The following is a 22008-nucleotide window of genomic DNA, read 5'->3' as shown; positions in this document are numbered from 1 at the left end:
ATGTGGATATAGGCCTATGCCTAATTTCCAATAAACTGAATACCCTCCCCTCAGTTTCTGGAGATCCGGAACTGGGAGAGGGGAATACTCTATTCTATTCTATTCTATTCTATTCTATTCTATTCTATTCTATTCTATTATATTCTAAGTAGACATCTATAAAATCTAATTGGTGTCCTTTATATTCTCGGTTACATGTTAAAACATGGAAACACTTCTCACTCATTATATGCAGTACTTTGTTCCATAGCATGCACGAACATTAATGTTAATCGGTTTGTCTGCAATCAATCTCGAATAATTAATCAGATCCAAATCATATCTCACTGAAAAAAAAAGAGCGTCAGTTTTATTAAACGTGTGTTACATTATACAATTTTTCAATGTTATTCCTCTCTCGCCTTCACGCGGGCATGTGCATAAGGCACTTCGTTCCGAGGCAGTGTAAATATAGGCACGCGTAACACTAAATCATTCGCGGTGTTAAATAACCGGAGCATACCTTATTTATGATTGATATTGTTTTTATATATCCTGGCATCATATTAGCCTATATAAACATCCGTGAAAATTTAGTGCCGGCTGAGATATACTACCAGCGTGAAAAACATTTATCTTTTCGCTCTATAGGCTTACTGCGTTGTTCTTTGGTAAACGTGTTTTGTGTGATTTAGAAAGCGATGTTTGTAAAGGTTTAAATAACTTCAGTTTGTGCTCAGTCCTTTAACCTCCTCTATACCGAGCAGGGTATAATCATGTCCCAGTCATCATTATAAAAATTATTTTATACGTTAAACTGTCAGATAATTATTGTACACTTACATTGCGGGACATTCATTGCCGAAAATAGAGAGATACGTAGATAGATAGATAGATCGATAGATAGATAGATAGATAGATAGATAGATAGATAGATAGATGGATAGATGGATAGATATGACAGAGAGAGAATTCTCAAGGGAAATATGCTCTAGAACAAGAGGTACCATACGGCAATAGCATCAAAGCGATAATAATGTACTTAATTTTTTTTACATCGTTATGCCCTACTCAGGAGCACGGTTGAACTTGCTTAGCTGATGTGTTGGCCTTCTTTTCCTCCCAAAATCTCTTCATCCTCTCGCTGAGCTTCTTCCTTCGTTCTTCTGTCCAAGTTATAGTAGCTCTGGTGTTTGGTTAGTCTTCAAAGTGGTGATTGTCGATTTTGGTTCTGAATTTACATCTGTCTTGTACAATGTCTTCTGAGATGTTGATTTCCTGGAGATCTGTTTCAGTTTCACGAAGCCAGCTATTCTTGGTTTTTAATGAAAGGGCCAGGTTGAGAATTCTCTTAGTTAGCCTGTTAGTGTTCATTCTGATAATGTATCTATAAAATTTCAATCGTCTTTTCCGAAAAGTGTGAGAATTTTTTTCAGAATGACATATCTCCTGGGATGATTTTTTTCTCCACATTCCAGCTGTACAAACTGGGCCAAAAAAATTTCGTAAAATTTTCCTTTCTTGTTTCTCAATGTCTTTGGTTAAAGATCCGCCACCAACGATTAAGGTTTCTGAGGCATATAACGCTTCAGGTTTGATCACTGTATTATTATTATTATTATTATTGTTATTATTATTTATTTATTTATTTATTTATTTATTTATTTATTTATTTATTTACTTATTTATTTATTTATTTATTTATTTATTTATTTATTTATTTATTTATTTATTTAATCCGTTTACCCTCCAGAGTTGGTTTTACCCTCGGACTCAGCGAGGGATACCACCACTACCGCCTCAAGGGCTGTGTCCTGGAGGGTGAGACTTTGGGTCGGAGGATACAACTGTGAAGGAAGACCGGCACCGCGCCCAGGCGGCCTCACGTGCTATGCTATGCAGAACAGGGGCCTTATGGGGAGGGGGGAGGGGCTGGGAAGATTGGAAGGGATAGACAAGGAAGAAAGATGTAAGCGGCCCTGACCTTAAGCTAGATACCATCCTGGCATTTGTCTGGAGGGGAAGTGGACAACCATGGAAAAGCACTTCGAGGATGGCCCTGGTGGAAATCGAACCCACCTCTACTCAATTGACGTCCAGAGGCTCAGTGTATCCGGTTCCATTCCTTGTACCACTTTTCGAATTTCCTGGCAGAGCCGGGAATCGAACCCCAGCTTCCAACAATGGTAGCTAATCACACTAAACACTATACCACTGAGGAGGATTTATATATTTTTAATTCTGAAATTCCTGTGGTGCATAGCTATCCCCGACGGGGAATCACCAAGGCTGTCAGTGTTGCGCAGATAGCTAACAGCCATAAGCCTCCATGGTGATTTCTAGCATACAGTTTGCTTTAATATAAGATGTGAAAAGTGCTAGTTACGATATCATTGCTCTGAACCGTCAACATACTATATAAGTTGTGATTTACTATTGACAATAAAACATCTGAACAAATATATTTTATAAATGGAACAGGATTACCAGAACGCAGGAAGAAATTAATTTAAGATTTTCTGAAAGATCCTCCCACATCGAAGAGTAACTCAATCACGTCCAAGCAACTGGCGGGTATGTGATACTTTTCGTCAAAGTGCCTAAAACACGATTCGTAGTTTCTCTTATTTTCAGAAACAACTCCTTTGGTCTGTAAACTGTTACTCTCAAACCTTATTATTGGACCAATAACAACGCCAATGTTTATCTTCATCGATAATGTGTACACGTTTACTGCATCCATCGGTAGAGATACAGTGCACTTCCCCATAGGCATCCAATTTTCCAGATTTTTTGAGAACTTCGGCAATACTGCTTACATATCTGAAAGTAGAAGAAAAACTAACTTTTATTAAATTACGCTTCTGAAAAAATAAATCAGAATACCCAGCTTGGTAAAATGTGCTTACAAATTATTTTCTCACCTCACCAGACCTGGTGTTTGTTATTATTATTATTATTATTATTATTATTATTATTATTATTATTATTATTATTATTATTATTATTATTATTATTATTATTATTATTAAAAATCATTGCACTTGAGAATATCTTGATGGTAAGGCCTGCTGACAGTGTTATAGCAACGGTGTTAAATTTAGGCATAAATTACATAGTAATTAAGTACGGTACAACAAATCATTACATGAAAACAAAGTGTTACAGGAAACATGTTAAAACAAGAAATTTCGTCATAAAGAAAGACGAATCAAAAATACATTGAAACACTAACAAAGAACACCTGAGAATTGGAAATTAATCATAAGTAGCGTAACATAATAATGAAAAGGAATCGTATTGAAATTTAAACGAAATTTCCGAAAGATTACTTGAAATATGCCCTTGCAGATAGGGAACCATAACCACAACTCAGTTACTGAGAAATTCACTTAAAATTTACAACATTACCTTAAAACGTAGTCACATACAAATTCGTGGGAAATTTAAATATTTCTAAAATAATAATAATAATAATAATAATAATAATAATAATAATGGCCTGTGGCCCCTGGAGAGGCCTAGGTCTTTTGAGCTGTCGCCGTATAAAACAGCTGCGCGTCTAAGATGAATTCTAATGATGAATACGGTTCAAACACCCCGGGAAACCAGGGAATTGTGGTTTTTTTGGGGGGGTTTGAATAAAAAAAAGTGAAAGATTTCTTTAGTTAACTTTCTTCCGTCCATTCTTTTCAGATGACCGTAAAATCGTGCCCGTCTTTTTCTGATTGTGTCGGTACTTTTTCTCTATTTTGCTGTACCGGGCGAGTTGGCCGTGCGCGTAGAGGCGCACGGCTGTGAGCTTGCATCCGGGAGATAGTAGGTTCGAATCCCACTATCGGCAGCCCTGAAGATCGTTTTCCGTGGTTTCCCATTTTCACACCAGGCAAATGCTGGGGCTGTACCTTAATTAAGGCCACGGCCGCTTCCTTCCAACTCCTAGGCCTTTCCTATCCCATCGTCGCCATAAGACCTATCTGTGTCGGTGCGACGTAAAGCCCCTAGCAAAAAATATATATATGTATATATATTTTGCTGTAGACTTCCTTGTTGGATCTCTTTTGATGGATTCCATTTCTGTACTTTGATCCCAAGATTCCTCTCACAATTTTGCGTTCTCTTTTCGCCAGTTCTTCAAGGAGTCCTTTGTTGGCATTTAGAGACAAGGTTTCGGCTGCAAATAGAACTACTGGCTTCAGAACTGTTTCATAGTGGCGTATCTTGGTGTTCTGGGAAAGGCATTTTTTGTTGTAGATTGTGCGGGATATTTGGTAGGCTATTTCCAGTTTGCGTACTCTCTCCTGAAGTGCTTCTTTGTCCAGTCCATTTTTCATGATGATCTCACCCAGGTATGTGAATTTGTCTACTCGGGTGATGTCCCCGTATTTTGTATGGAGTTTTGGTGGAGCCTCTTTGATGTTAGTCATTACTTCTGTTTTCTCAAACGATATCTGCAAACCAGTTTGTTCGGCAATTTCCTTTAAAATTTCAACATGAGCTCTAGTGGTTTCTATGTCGTTTGAGAGAACAGCAATATCATCGGCAAATGCTATGCAGTCTGTTGCGATCCCCTTGGATTTGGTTCCTATTCTCAATGGACTGTAGTTGGTTTCCTGTAATCTCACCCGCCAGGTTCTGATGATCTTTTCAAGAACACAGTTGAAGAGTATCGGGGATAGCCCATCACCTTGTCGGACTCCTGTTTTGATGTCAAAGGAATGCGAGAGACATCCGTGGAACTTCACCTTGGATTTTGTATCGGTCAGGGTGGCTCTAATTAATGCCAGCAGTTTCAAATCAACTCCAAAATTCATTTAAGATGTTTAGCAGGACTTCCGGTCAATGGAGTCGTACGCTTTCTTAAAGTCCACAAAGACAGACACATAATGCTTGGACCTTAGTGTACAATATCTGATGATCGTTTTCAGATTTTGAATCTGTTCAGCTGTTGAGCGACCTTTTCTGAACCCTCCTTGGTATTCACCTATTTCATGTTCGACTTGTGCTTCCAAACGCTCCAGGATGGCAAGTGATAGAATTTTGTAAGTCACGGGTAGCAAATATATTCCTCTGTAGTTGTTGATGTTCTTCATGCTGCCTTTTTTGTGGTATGGATGGATCAAAGCTATTTTCCAATCATCGGGTAGGGTCTCCTTGTTCCAAATTTCTTCTATTTGCTTTTGCAAGATATCAAGTGATTCTTCTGTGGCATATTTCCATAGTTCTGCTACTCCTGAATCTTCCCCCGGCGCTTTGTTATTTTTGAGACGGGCAATGTGACGCTTGATTTCATTTCTGTCGGGTGGTCTGGAATCTGGGTATCTGAGTAAGGGTTCCTTGGTCTCAATGGCGCTTTGCGGTTTGGAGCAGTTAAGTAAATTCTTGAAGTAATCTGCCAGAATGCTGCAATTTTCTTCATTTGACGTCGCCAGTGTGCCGTCCTTTCGCTCAAAGCATAGAGATGGTGGTTTATAGCCAGTGAGTTTGCGTTTGAAGGCTTTGTAGTACTCTCTGCTTTCATTCTTCCTAAAGTTTTGTTCTATCTTTTCAATGAGAGATTTTTCGTATTTACGTTTCTCAGTTCTGAACACCCTAGCTGCTTGGGCACGTTGGGTTTTGTAGGTTTCCCAATCATTTTCTGATTTCGTAGAGTTGTACTGTTTCCACGCATTGAGTCTTTCTTGGAGGACTGATTCGCAGGTACCATTCCACTAGGCATGCTTTTTGCTTCTCTCGATTTCTGCAACGTCTTTAGCGGCCTCAACAAGGAGACTTTTGGCGTTGTTAAAGTCACAGTCATTTGGTCTAGCCTTCTCATGGAACTCCTCGACCCTTTGCCGAAGTTTATCATTGTCGAAGCGTGTGATCTGTTTCGTTGTCTTCCTTGTGTTTGCGGGAACTAGTTTGAATTTGATAAGAGACATATAATGATCTGAGGCCACATTGATGCTTTTCTTTACCTTGACATTCATAATCTCAGGGCTGTTTCTCCTGGAGGTTGCAACATGATCAATTTGGAACTCTCCGAGAGCTTGGACGGGGAGAACGCCAAGTCATTTGCTTTCTGGGTAGATGGCGAAAGTGGGTCGACATGACCTGCAGATTGTGATTTTCGCAAATGGACACCAGTCTTTTGCCGTTGGGATTGGTTCTTTTGTGAGCAGGGTAATTTCCTATAACTTTCTTGTACATCTGTTCACGACCTAGTTGGGCATTGAAGTCACCCAAAAGAAGCTTGACATGGTGTTTGGGGATTTTGTTTAATTTTTCATCCAGTAGGTCCCAGAAATTATCAACTTCGTCTGGATCAGACTTGTTCTTATCGTTTGTAGGAGCATGTGCGTTAACTCGGGCGTAGGTTTTGTTCGCGCATTTAATTGTGAGTATAGACAATGTCATTCACAGGTTCGAAATTTGCAACCGATTTAAGGATCTTGGTTCTAACAGCAAACGCGTTTCCAAGCATCACAGCTCCATCGAGGATTCCTCTTTGCGCTTTGCTCTTGAAAAATCGGTAGCCTTCGGATTCAAAAATCTCTTCATCTGGGTACCTTGTTTCCTGTAGGGCCATTATGGATATCTGATTTTCGTGAAGAGCTTTGGTGAGGGTTTTCAGCTTGCCAGTTTGTGTAAGTGAATTTATGTTGAAAGTTGCTAGAAAGGTTTTAGATTTTGGCCTGAGTTTTTGTCTCTTCGGGGTACACCGAGACGCTCCGACTCGTCTCTTGCATGATGTCGAGTCTCCCCCAGAATCCGAACGAGACTCGTGCACCGTGGCGTTCACGACGAGGGATTTATCCGAAGATTTACCCCCTGGGGTATGTTTCTCGAAATGTTGTGCCATCATGCTTTTTGACTTTGCTTTGTACGGGTACCCATCCGTTTACAGCTAGGGTTGTTAGCCCTAGAGGTTGCCTCAAGATGTTTTCTGGCTTCTGGTCATTTACCAGTCTTCGCCGTAACCCTGGCAAGGGACCAGTTTTTTTTCACGGTGGTATTTTATTTCCCTACTACCCTCTGACTCTGCTGGCGCAGAGCCAGCGAGCTTCCCCAATTCCAATGGGACGCGCCCGATGGAGGTAACCGGTAAATCCCCACACGGGTATTATTATTATTATTATTATTATTATTATTATTATTATTATTATTATTATTATTATTATTATTATTATTATTATTATTATTGTACTGGCTCTCAACAAAGCCAGCCGAAAGGACTCAGTGTACTCCATTTAACATTTTAATTTTGTTTCTTTTTCAAGACGATAAGGAGACTATAAGGAGAAAATTTCATTTCTGTCTGTGTACATTTGTATACAGCTTGGTGATCCGTTTATGTTCCAAAGCTTGATACTCAGAAGGTTAATTAATTGCATTTCAGAATTCCTATTTTATTCGTATCTTTATTAAAGCAAACCTAATTTGCGCGCCTCAAGTCATGTTTGCATTTCAAAATTTGATGTCTAATCACAGCACGTGTAGAGTGGAAATGTATCAATTACTAATACGGGATCATCAAAAGTATATCATCAGCAAACGTTTACCCGCCACGAATAAACGTTTGCTTATGAATTTACTAATAAAGTCCTAGTTTATGTATAGTGGGTGTGACTTTGAGATCACAGATGGCTTATTACTTCCTGTTTCGAACTAGACCAATACTCCGTGTGTTTGGAGTTGTTATGATCATAATTCGTCGCTGTTCGGGCAAAAAGTCATATCTCACAATGTTTTTCCTATCCATTATTTTCCCTAACACTGGTCACGCCTCCCAGCCACGTCAAGTGCGATTTTGACCGGGCGAGTTGACGGTGCAGTTAGGGCCGCGCAGCTGTGAGCTTGCATCCGGGAGATAGTGGTTTCGAACCCCACTATCGGCAGCCCTGAAGATGGCTTTCCGTGGTTTCCTATTTTCAAACCGGGCAAATGCTGGGGCTTTGCCTTAATTAAGGCCACGGCTGCTTCCTTACTACTCCTAGCCCTTCCTATCTCATCGTCGCCATAAGACCTATCTGAATCGATGCGACGTAAAGGAACTGAAGGGGCAGAACACAAAAACGAATCGTTGTCTTTAGTCAAGAGTCATCTGAAAGGTACAGACTACTAATAAGTTCGTACAAAATTTAATTTTTTACAATTTTGCGTTACGTCGCATCGACACAGATAGTTGTTATAGTGACGAAGGGACGGGAAAGGACTAGGGATTGGAAGGAAGCGGCCGTGGCCTTAATTAAGGTAGACCTACACTATTTGCTTGGTGGGAAAATGGGAAACAAATGAAAACCACATTCAGGGCTGCCGGCAATGGGGTTCGAACCCACTATCTCCCTAATGCAAGTAAAGGTCTTACTGAATTGTGCTTTATTGTAATTACAGTCTCTCGCACGTCATCTTCGTTGAATTATATATACATTGCACATTAAATATAATTCTAGAACTTCTTCATAAAGTCTAACAAATATTTATGCAAATTTATTGGATTACATTAAACATCCGTACATCTTCTCTCTTGGAAAATTATGACCAACAATTTAGTGTGATTCATTGTATGAATGCTTTGATGTCAAGACTCTCAGCACTATTCATACAGCATAACACATGGATATTTGACATTTTAGGGACACCCTTGACGCAAAATAAATACAATTAATGATATATTACATGGCATCAATATTATAAACTTACACGGCATTGAGAAATAATTCACTTTCATAACTCGGTTCTTACACGATATGATCTCAGGAGTGTACACAAGAAGCAGACCTGAAGAAGTAACCTGTATGTCAATTTGTAGTCATCGATGAGAAATCCAGCAAATCTAACAATCAGATTTGAGCGAGATAAAAAGCAATCCAAAAGGGGTGGCTCGCAAAAGAAGCTTGCTTGTTGTTTTAAGGCGCCTAACATCGAAGGTCATCGGCCCTTGCAAAAGAAGAGGCACTATGAACCTTGCTATAGTGATTTAGGATACGAGTATGAAATAATAATTGGGATTTTCTTGGTATGTTGTTTGGTGCGCGCGGAACTCCCTACTAATGTTCTGCAATGTAGGCCTACGTCAGGTGCGATTTTGACCGGGCGAGTTGACGGTGCGGTTAGGGCCGTGCAGTTGTGAGCTTGCATCCGGGAGATAGTGGGTTCGAACCCCACTATTGGCAGCGCTGAAGATGGTTTCTGCGGTTTCCTATTTTCACCCGGGCAAATGCTGGGGCTGTACCTTAATTAAGGCCACGGCTGCTTCCTTACATTTCCCAGCCTTTCCTATCCCATCGTCGCCATAAGACCTATCTGTGTCGATGCGACGTAAAGCAACTTGTAAACAAAAAAAAAGGCGATTTTGAGAGATTCCCTCCAAATGGTACAAAATTATTTGTATAAACTAAAATAATTTGAATATGACTAAATATAATTAATCAGGGGATAGCTGACCGAAAATAATAAATATTGCTATTTTCTTCAAATTTTAATGAAAATTAATATAATTTAATTTCTATTGTCTTCAGAGTTTAATTAGTAGGCTAGTTTTAGAGCAGCTATCATAGTGGCTTCTCTCTCTCATCCTAATAAGAGTTATTGGTATGTGTAGCCGTCAGCTACCCTGTCAGATGGCTGGCAAGTATTAGAGAGTTACGTGATCAGCTTGACAGTTCTTTCAAAAATGGCTTTCACGGCCGCAAATCTTACAATCATGGGAATAGAACCAGCCTTTGGGCGGTTAGGCCGTGTGCATTTGCAGAGTTTGGCCCAGACGTGCCATTTGGGCTCATCAGTTGGATTGGCACACTCCTGCAAGACTCTGCTTGGCAGTGGCAGACCATCTGCTGCTGCTTATGGTTATTTTATTCTCCCTGTTTGGGAGCGGGCCACCAGTCCAACTAGGAACTCTTTGGCCAAGGATTTTGGTAGTATCTGCGTGGTCTCGCCGTGTTAGAAAATAGGGACTGCTAACCTGCTAAAGAAGAAGTGAGTTCTCCGTTTACAAAAAATATATACGCCCCCTCTCTCTCATTATCCTCAACCTGATGGTTGTTGGGTAACATGACTGTCCTCGTCTAACGACCTTCTATCTTGAGCCAGCTGCTTGATTAGTCGATGTGGACGTCGCCCTTTAATGCCATCGAGGAACCCTGCTCTTGTTTGCCCTCTTCTAGTCTTTCCTTCCAGTTTCCCTTCAAACAGTGTGGTGCACCGTGATGAATGCCGGAGTAAGTGACCTATCCATCTTTTCGCGATCATTTTCTCTATACTGATGGTTTCTTCAGCTCTCTTGAGAACATCTTCATTTGTTAGCCTGTGAGTCCAGGGAATTCGTAACATTCGACGCCAGCACCACATGGAGATACAATTTCAAAAATGGCTTTCACGGCCACAGATCTTACAATCACAGGAATAGAATCAGGTTTCGGGGGGTTAGGCCGTGTGCATTTGCAGAGTTTCGCCCAGACGTGCCATTTGGGCTCATCAGTTGGATTGACACGCCCCTCCAAGCCATTTTTGAAATTGTATCTCCATGGAGATCTCCTTTAGCAGGTTAGCAGTCCCTATCTGTTGAAGAATACACTCACGGTATCCCCTGCCTGTCGGAAGAGGCGACTAAAAGGGGCGATCGAGGGAAAATTGTCTTAGAACCATGAAACTACTTGTGCTTAGTACCACCACGCGAAGAACACCATGGGTCGCTTTTACTTGCGCGTAGTACCACTATGTTAGGTACCAAATAGGTTTGTGATTAGTAGCACGCAGGAGCACCGTGCGGTCAGACTTTTACAGTACCTGTGATTAGTACTACTACATTAGCGACACCCTGGTTCTGGCTTGCCTATGATTAGTACCCACTATATAAGGAACGCCACGGGATAGTACGAGTCCCTGTGGTTAGTACACTTATGTGATGAAAACCATAGGTTTGCGTTGCCTGTAAATGGCGCCGCAATGTGCAAAACACCATAGGTCTGTATTTCATGTCCGAATTTCATTACCTGTGAGTAGTACCCTAATGTGTGGAATACCGCTAGTCTACGCTACTTATGATTAGTACCGCACCATGACAAATACCATGGTTCTACTTTCCTACCGATAAGTACCATTATGAGGGGCCGATGACCTGGATTCTGGACCCCTTTAGAGTGCAAAACATCATCGATTCAGTATTGTGCTATCGAAGCAATCCCTTGGCCAGTAATACTAGTGTTTTACGTCAGTTTCTGTGACTGAGTCATTTTGGGTCGGCTCCACTGATTGTTTTAAATACATATCCATCCATTCATTCTTCGTCCTCATGTTTTGAATTCTGGTCAGTGGACTTTGGACTTTTATCTTGTCATTGCATTTCGTCTCATTTCGTACCATTAGGGACCGATGACCTAGATGTTAGGCGCCTTTTAAACAACAAGCATCATCATCATCATCAGTCCCTATCTGCTAACACGGCGGGACCACGCAGTTGGTCTGCCACTGCCAAGCAGAGTCTTGGAGGGGCGTGCCAATCCAACTGATGAGCCCAAATGGCACGTCTGGGCGAAACTCTGCAAATGCACACGGCCTAACCACCCAAAAGCTGGTTCTATTCCCGTGATTGACAGTTCTTCATATTAAGTTGGTTTAATTTCAGAAAAACACCTTATTTTTAGAAGTCTGCATCCCCTTTATCACTGCCTTTTGTTACTGGGCGGCGTTTTTCCTCACTCTGCATGTTATACAGCTATACCCGTCCTTGAGCCTGCAGATGCTTTCTGAATGGAGTGTACCATCAATCGGCAAGTTCGGTCTGGCAGTACAACTTTTTTTAAAGGTTAATGCCTAAGAAGTAATGACAAGCAAGGTGTGAACTTGGGAATGGCTCTGCGTGGAACTCCATTCTCTCCTCCCTTCTCACCCCAACTGCCGCTACCACTTATTTTTCTCGCATTTTTCTCCCTCCAGGCATGCCACCAGTCCGACCCACCCGAGAAGAATTGGAAACCATTACTACTCATGATAGAAAAGTTGAAGTTCCAAGTGGTGCGCTCACCGTTTCTCTTCTGTCTCTTTTCCAACTTGAGGTGGGCGCGCTTTCTTCTCATTATTCTTTTCCCTCACTCACAGCTTGCCGTCTTCTTTTACATCTCCGATCCGTCTTCAGATACGGTTTTTATTTTCCACGCCTATTTTGACATAATTTTTTCTACATCACGCTTGATTATACATGTTTTGATACTTAAGTCTATCCAGTGCTCCTGAGATACAGCCGATACAGCCTATGTTGACCAAGAAGGACATGAATTGAAAGAACGGCAGCTTCGGATAAATCGAACAGCAATTCTGTTCATAATTATGTCCAGGCTCTTCGAGAACAACTTGTCAGCACAAGCACCCGATATACAATATATGCCGTTACGATTCGGGTAATTTCGCCCTCCAGCGAATTTATGAAAGGTACAATTATTTTTTTTTTCCTTTCTATTCTTGCCAAATACTTTCTCTATAATGAATGAAGGCCATTTATGAAAAATGTTTTCTTGGTATTCTCTTTTAACATTTTCTTCTAGCGTTGCTATTGCTGCTATTTTGCTTTACGTCGCACCGACACAGATAGGTCTTATGGCTTTTTCTCTCCCCCCCTCCCCCCCCCCCCCGCGCCAAATGATCTTAAGTGGGCAGAGTGCCATTTTTACGCCCCAAAATTATCCGCCTAGATGTTAAGTCCCCTTAAAACGTGGAATATGCTAGTCTTCGGAAGTTGCTAAGACGTTAAATCTGGAGAATGTGGTAGCTGGTTTTACAACAAGAAATGAAATTAGAAAGCGGGTACTCCTTCAGAGAACTACATTTCCCAATGGAGACTGTTCAGGCGGTTCGTCTGTTGGTAGAGCTTTTCACATTTCGTATGCATAATATAGCCTACAGTATGGTAATAGGATATTTATTAATAAAATGTATTTATGAAGCAAGTTCTCCTTTTTTATCTGTGATCATTTTTGATAGCTTCGTTCGTAAAATATTCCTTCAAAATATTTACTGTATTTATAAATCAAGTTCTATGTTTCTGTTTACTTGTGAATATTATTGAAAACTCCGTACATATGACTCGTTCAAAAAGATCTACTATTGTTCAGTTTTTTCTGTTTGTTTATGAGTATTGTTATCATATAAAGGCACTTTGTGTCTCGAAGTATAAGCCTTCAAGGCTTGTATATGAGTTAACTCGCGAACCTTTCTATGTAGAGATGTCCGTTGTCACCTACCACTACCAACTACACCAACATATCTACAGTTCATAGAGAAATTACGAGCAAAGAAGAGAGACATATGGAGCGAATTTTACTCGACGGACGCAATGGTTTACAAAGACTGGCAAGCAGGAGGATATGAGCTCAGACACATGATTACACGCTTTGCAATACACGGATTTCATTATAAGCTGTGTAAAACAAAGAAATTCCATCAACCAGACACGGACTGTGTATGTGAACGTTGTGGTAAGAGCTGTGAACGATATCATGCCATGATTTGTACTTGTCGGCGCGAATCGATGATAGCCTTCTGCAGAGATGACTAATGTCGTGTATTAATGTAAATATCTTTTGGCCATTGGCTGCAATAAAATATTATTATTATAAGAATGTTTGCATTAAGTGGTGTTCCTCAATTCACATTCCTGTGTTCATGTTAATAATGCCCACCACCCACCACCACCAATAATTACATGAAGTCCGCGCGCCTGTTACGATGGCCCATATTTCGTCCCCTTAGCAGATTTGGACTTATAGAAATTCGGGAATATTATGGACAAGGCTAGAAATTGGTATATTTATTACTGAATATATTCTCCTCTTACGGGCAGTTACAATGAAACTGTTATAATGTAAGGTAGTCAATATTTGACATAAACACTACAAAGCTATACTACTAAAAAGTGTTCGGGTAATTTCGCCCCCCGTGAATTTATGAAAGGTACAATTAATTTTAATTTTTTCCTTTCTATTCTTTCCAAATACTTTCTCTATAACGAATGAAGGCCATTTATGAAAAATGTTTTCTTGATATTCTTTTTAACATTTGCTATTTTGCTTTACGTCGCACCGACACAGATAGGTCTTATGGCGACAATGGGATAGAAAAGGGCTAGGACTGGGAAGGAAGCAGTCGTGGCTTTAATTAAGGTACAGCCCCAGCATTTGCCTGGTGTGAAAATGGGAAACCACGGCAAACCATCTTCAGGGCTGCCGACAGTGGAGTTCGAACCCACTATCTCCCGGATGCATGCTCACACCTGCGCTTTACTTGCACGTTTGTAACCCAATACCTTGCCCCTCACTGCCATAATATCCTGTTTCATAGCCACCTTATCCCACTGTGTTTATCAAAAAACTTCATAAATAACAAATAAAATGAAGGGGGACGAAATTACGAACATTCCCTGATTTATTATAATGGCCGCTACAGTAACTCACGCCAACCACCTCACTGTGGCGATTGCACGCCAGGAACTACACCACACGACTGAAATGCAGTCCAGTATTGCATACACATATCAGTGCTCACTCTAGGAATAACAGGCTCTTAATTTGAATGCTGCACTAACTCAGCTCATCATGAAAAATGAATCCTCCTTGTACACGGAAACTAAACATGGTGCACACAACCAACTCTCACAACACAACGGGACGAGGCTACGCGTGTGCGCGTGGCTAAACATTAAGTTAGGAACCAACCGTGCAAACTGGAAATCCCTACGGGCACGAAATTAGGTGCGGGGACGGAATTTGTCCCTCCTACCTTATAATATCGTATTTAGAGATAAAATCACGTTAACAGTTGGTGCCTAAAATGCAAATAGGACAGGCCTAAGAAAGATCCAAGCTTCTACGGTCACCTGCGATGGATGGACCTACAGCATATTAATTGATCAATTTGGACTCAAAACCAAAACCAATTCCCTGATATATCAACGTCAAGAAATACTCGAAGAAATGGGTCTACGACCAGATGGCACACACAAACGAGAACTTTTCAGAACAATCGTAGGCCTAGTGACTTTTGGGACTTTACGAGTTGAGGAATGGACAACTGGTGCAAAGTGGTTGGATAAATGCCGTGCTCGACACAACCAGCTAATGAGAACGTATTGGATCAAACGGAAATTGAAGAAACGCCAGAGTGTATAATGAAGCTCATCGTGGTCTCTAGTTGGTCTCTGAGCGAATACTAATAATAATAATAATAATAATAATAATAATAATAATAATAATAATAATAATAATCCCTCTTCCAAACACTGAGTGAATACGGACTGGACAACAAGACTCAAAAAAATCATCAGACTAACTTTCACTAATACAACCTCCCAAGTAAAATTCATGGGAAATATATCTGAAAAATTTCAGATAAAAACCGGTGTCCGACAAGGAGATGGACTTTCCCCACTACTCTGTAACATAGCCCTGGACAAAATCATGAGAGAATGGGAACAAGCTATAAAAGCTAAAGGAAATTGGCAACCATTGAGTATGACAAGAAAACATGTAAAAATATCCTCTTTCGCTTTCGCAGATGATCTCGCGATTCTCGCAACAAACGAACAACAGGCAATCAGCCAAATCGAAACCCTCAAGAAACGCTCAGAAAAATTCGGCCTACAAATCTCCTTCTCAAAAACCAAGGTCATGTGCAACCACTGCAGCCTCCAGAATTTGAACACGAAATTTGGCACAATCGAAAGAGTAACTGAGTTCCGATATCTCGGAGAAATTATAGTACCAACAGGAAAAGAACAGATGGCCCTCGAGGTCCACATCCAGAAAATGAAGAGAGCCCTCGGCCGAACGCAAAACATTTACAACAAAAAATGCCTTTCAATCTTCACCAAAATTCGACATTACAGTACTGTGAACAAACCTGAAATAGGCTACTATACGCGAGTGAAACACTGGATCTCCACAGGAAAACAGTACTCGAAGACATCCTGAAAGAGGAACGTAAAATCACCAGAAAAATTCTCGGCCCATAACTCACTGGCGAAGGATATAGACTGCAATCTTGTACAAAACCTGAAGAGCTCTCAAACCTTGCGGCCGACATTAGAAAAAGACGCCTGAAATTTTACGGACACATCAAACGCCTTCCAGAAAACAGACTGACAAGAATCTTACTTGAGGCAACAGAAAACATCAAAACAAATAGGTGGACAACGGAAATCCGCCAAGACCTGGAAAAATCAGGAATCAAAGTGGCCGACATCGCTGACCGAATCTGCTACAGAACGAAAATCAACAATTGGGAAGTAGAGTGAAAGAAACCACAAGAAGAAGACAGGAGCTAAGTGGACAGAAGAACGAAGATCCACGATGAGAGAAAAATTGAAGGCTGCCTGGCAAAGAAGGAAATGCACAACTTCTAAGTGAGCTTTGCGTGATCAGTTTTCTGGTCTTTTCGCATCTAATAATAATAATAATAATAATAATAATAATAATAATAATAATAATAATAATAATAATAATAATAATAATAGGAAAATACCGGGGTGTCGCAATGTACAATAAAGAATTTACCTATCTCTCTATCTATCCATCTATATATCTCTATATGTATCTATGTATCTGTCTATCTACCTCTTCCTTTTTCTCCTCTTATTAATGTAAAGAAATCAGAGAACGTACTGAGTAAGAATAACGACTGTAGTCAATGGCCACGTGTTGCTAGATGTTACGCAAGTGAACGGAGTGGGATGGACAATTATCATGGCTTCTAAGAAAATAGATTACGTCATAGAACTTCACATTGCTGTTTCTTATCAAACCATAGCCAAGGGACATCCATACTTACGTGGAATTGAAGAAAGTGGACTTGAATATTAAATTCAAAAATGTATTCCTTGGCCAGGATTCGAACCACAGTCACCTTGGGGTGAAGTCAGTGATCATATCACTCAAGTCACTCCCGTGATAGGGACGTGGTAGCCGAGTAGCATAGCCACTGGCTTTTCACCAAGTCGGCTAATAAATGTGGAACATTTGAAATGGAAATTCACATCCCTCTGGTTCGGATAACACGTAAAACTGTATGTGCCGTAGCTATATACGCGGTACTAACAGTCGAGTAACTACCACATGCTTGCCTTTTTTGAAACCTGTAAATCTAAGAAAGGAATTGTGCATGTGTGTGAATTATGGACTATCCTAACACACGTGTAATATAAATGTCAAGTTCGTCACCAGTTCCTGGGAAAAGAAATAAATAACAACCAGCAAAACGAGGTCAAGAATCCTTATGGACATTTATCAACGAGACTTTTAAGCTTTTTCTTGGCACACATATTTTACTTAGAAATTCCTGACCTCTGTATCTAATTAGCGAAAGAGATGAAGAATTACAGCAGTTCCCAGAATTTCTGGGACACAACGGTTGTAATCTAGGATTTATATAGAATCTCTGCCAATATCACCTAATTGGACCGCAAAACAGAGTTGTAAGCCAATGAGTTATTATTATTATTATTATTATTATTATTATTATTATTATTATTATTATTATTATTATTATTAATCGTACATGACTTTTTTTCAGGCTCATACTTTTCTTCACATGCTTGCCAAATATTGTTCAACGCTAGGGTCCCTGTCGCTCTTACCTCGAGATATTTCACGGTTTGGCAGATTCTTTCTCAGAATATTCCTGAATTTCGCAACTTTCCTTCGAAATACACGTCTAAAAAGTTAAAAACTTCATCACTGATCCGTATTGAACTAATAGTTACAATGCTAAAAAGAGAAAAATGTTCCACCTTTTCAATACAATAACACTGTTGCACTGAAGATGGGTTTCCGTGGTTTCCCATTTTCACACCAGGCAAATGCTGGGGCTGTACCTTAATTAAGGCCACGGCCGCTTCCTTCCAATTCCTAGGCCTTTCCTATCCAATCGTCGCCATAAGACCTATCTGTGTCGGTGCGACGTAAAGCCCCTAGCACAAAAAAAAAACACTGTTGCACGAATCAATGTAGCAACATATTTAATTTATTAAGGGACCGGTTTCGACATCTGTCATCATCAGCCTACACAAAAATGGCAAGAAGTCAACTCAATTGTAACACTTATGACACTTTTCTTGAATTAAAAATAAAAGTTCATGTAGAGGTTCTTGAGCACTCTTGCTGATCTTGAGGTTAAAATAGTGATGCAGTATAGTTCACAATTGTTGTTATTCAAGGGATAAAGTTTAGTTGATAGGTAACAAATGATATGATTTTGTTTTAGTACTTCAAAAGGTGGATATTGGTATATATAAACACTCTTAGAATATGAGACTATTAGTACCGATATGAAATTTTTTGAGATCTAAGGAAAAGAAAAGAAATTAAAAATAAGAAATAGAAAAGTGAAAATGGTAAGGTAAGTATTATTATGAGGCTCACTTTAATTTAGCCTTGTCATGAAGTACAAGAGGAAGTAAGAACCGAAAACTGAATATAGGGGCCTACTGTAGGTAGTGGATAGGAGGGGGTAAGGGAGTAAGGGAAGTAGTTTAAGGTGGGTCAGGGGGGTGTTGTGGTAAGAGCAAGTAGCGTGAGAAGGTGTTGTGTATTACGTGGAAGATTGAACGCCTACTGGTCAACTTGAAGCTTTTGAAAACTAAAATAAGGAAGTCAAAAAGAATGTTCGGTTTTTCAGACAAATCGTTAAGGTTTTGGTTAGGATTAAAATATTGATCACCGGGCGAGTTGGCCGTGCGCGTAGAGGCACACGGCTGTGAGCTTGCATCCGGGAGATAGTAGGTTCGAATCCCACTATCGGCAGCTCTGAAAATGTTTTTCCGTGGTTTCCCATTTTCACACCAGGCAAATGCTGGGGCTGTACCATAATTAAGGCCACGGCCGCTTCTTTCCAACTCCTAGGCCTTTCCTATCCCATCGTCGCCATAAGACCTACCTGTGTTCGTGCGACGTAAAGCCCATAGCAAAAAAAATATATATTGATCAAGGTGTATTAAACAATTTTCAGTGATATCAAGAAGAGGGCCTTTGTTTAGGGTACTGATAATTTCAATGTCTTGGTCTAACGTAGTGAAATGATATTTTACGTCTTTCATGTGTTGCCCTATTGCTGAGAATTTGCTGTATCTTATCGCGTTAACATGTTCTGAATATCTAATTTTGAAGCTGTGTCCAGTTTGTCCAATGTAAGAAGAATCACAGGTGTTACAATTGTGTTGACTTCTTGCCATTTTTGTGTAGGCTGATGATGACATGGACAGATGTCGAAACCGGTCCCTTAATAAATTAAATATGTTGCTACATTGATTCGTGCAACAGTGTTATTGTATTGAAAAGGTGGAACATTTTTTCTCTTTTTAGCATTGTAAATACACGTCTGTCTTGAATTCCTGCATGCTAGCTATATGGAACATTTCGACGAATTCTCCATGTCATCAACATGTAGCCATGACTATTTCATTGTAATATTTAGTTAAGATCGTTTTCACATGCAAAAAGCAATACGAGGACGTATGAAAACAAATAATGAAATAAAATACAATAATTGGGAAGAAGGAGAAAGGAGCCTGTGCTCTTTACTTTAGGGACTCGGTGCCTTGACCACTGTGCTACGAGAACGCTCCTCGAAATTCCACCGTACCGACGTCTTATAAACGTGTTTGAAAATTGAAAAGTTAAGATCTCGAAAATTAAATCCCATTTTCATTCTTCTTTCTTTCTTTCTTTCTTTCTTTCTTTCTATATTCTACTGCTTTTCACATACCCTGGTGGGTCCCGGGCGCACGTTAGGACTTGGCAGTGTCTTTCGGGTGGATACCTTTTCTGATTCCAACCCTGTGTGAACGGATGTATTCGCGATGACGAGTGTCTGTGCTGATTGGCAGTGCGATTGTGTTTTGTGAATCTGAAGAGGAGTGTATTGGGACAAACATAAACAGCTATTCCCCCGTGTCAGAGGAATTAACTTTAACCCTCGACCCATCCTGAATCGAACTCACGACTCTCTGAACCGAAAGTCTCAAGAATGAGCATCCGACAAGGAGCCAAACCTGAAAACTGAAGCATATTCGAAAGTATTTCCCAATGTTTTGATTTCTGTACCTTTGTAGGAAAGTAGCTGACTTAAAACTACTATACAAAGTACCGTACCTAATGGCTTATGTAGGTCTCTTGTTCCCATGTGGGTGGGGGCGGTAGAATAACACCCATAGTGTCCATTGCCTGTCGTAAGAAGCGCCTAAAAGGGGTCCCAAGGGCTCTGAAGTGGAGAGCGTAGGTTGCGAACATAGGGCCCTTAGCTGAATCCAAGCATTACTTCCACTTACTTATGCAAGTCTTCTCACTTTCATACACCTATCCCACCTACCTTGGTCAACTCTTGTTCTTTTCGAGCCCGACGATTTTAGGCTGCGAATCCTAGCAAACCGAGCTCGATAGCTGCAGTCCCTTAAGTGTGGCCAGTATCCAGTATTCGGGAGATAGTAGGTTCGAAACCCACTGTCGGCAGCCCTGAAGATGGTTTTCCGTGGTTTCCCATTTTCACACCAGGCCTTGTACCTTAATTAAGGCCACGGCCACTTCCGCCCCACTCCTAGCCCTTTCCTCTTCTAGAGTCGCCATAAGACATATCTGTGTCGGTGCGACGTAAAGTAACTAGCAAAGAAAAGAATCCTAGCAATTCTTTCATTTTCATGCCCTTCGTGGCCCTTGTATTCCTTTTGGCCGATATCTTCATTTTTGAAGTGTCGGATCACTTCCATGTTTTCTCCGATTAGTGTTAATAGATGATCGTTGCCTAGTTGTACTTTCTCTTAAAACAATAATCACCATCATCACCACCTATGTAGGTCACTTGAATTATTTCCCTCCTCCCTCTCCCCTCCATCTCCCTTCCAGTAGAAACACAATGAAGTTCTTCCGTAGTTCTCACCCCTGCCTTTATTTTACCCAAAGGTCCATATTTATCCGTTCACCAGCCATTTAATACCTTATCACTCAATAGGAACTTAAATATCATATTATTATATCCTTCCTTATGTCATGATATTTCTTACATAACGTAGCTTCAGACATTTTTTTTCTCCCTGTTGTATTTATGCACTCCTACAGTGTACCGTATTTAAGGTTCATTTTCCTTTACACTTTCGCATAGGAAAATGAACACAGCGAACATTGTTCTGATGGACTGCATACCCATATGTGACTGGAAGGTGTGACCAGTCTTACAGACAATAGTGGACATGAAGTGCAATGTGATATACGAGGTTTTGTTTCATCAACGACGAAATGCTGCACATAAGAGATTAATTACGGGTCTCTGTAATTCGGTGCTATGCTGTTTCTGATCCCACACAAAATAAATAAATAAATAAATAAATAAATAAATAAATAAATAAATAAATAAATAAATAAATAAATAAACTCGCGAAATCTCGAAAAATCAGTTGCCGCTAGACTACGGGCTCTTCTTGGGAGTTCAAAATAAAATTCTTCTATTCTCTTGAGCATTATGAAGCACTGTAGTTTCCTAAGTTCTCAGGAACATGACTGGATTCCAATTACGTCGCACCTTATTAAAAGGTAAGCTAGCAGCTCGGAGAAGTGGCTCCATATATCCAGGTTTAGAGCCCAAGGAAGCGCCCACTAAATTGTGTCGCGGGGCAGTCAAGTAGAAAGGTGATAAGGAAGGATCCGCCCACCGCGCAGCCAGGTTGCCCAAGGTGCGCCACATTTTATGGGCCATTAAAAAAAGAAACGTCGCTACAATTACTACTCTGATGACACCGTACTGTTCAGTTGGATTATGAATAGCCTAAGTCGTTTTCTCTTTTGATATTCTCCCAGTGCAGTTAAACTAGTTTAATCTCGAGAATACGGTACATTAGAGTGGACATAACTGCGAGATGTTCTCAGTTATTGTCTTCAGATTTTACTTATCACTCATATTCTCAAGGAACTCATTCCGGATTCTTTATTCAGTCTCGTACCCACATACAAACACCCGTAGATCTTACCTCTTGGAGGCAGACACCTCATGGATGCCAACTGATTAGTGAAA

Source organism: Anabrus simplex, chromosome 1, assembly GCF_040414725.1.
Source record: "Anabrus simplex isolate iqAnaSimp1 chromosome 1, ASM4041472v1, whole genome shotgun sequence".
NCBI lineage: Eukaryota > Metazoa > Arthropoda > Insecta > Orthoptera > Tettigoniidae > Anabrus > Anabrus simplex.
Note: the sequence above shows the minus strand (reverse complement) of the source record.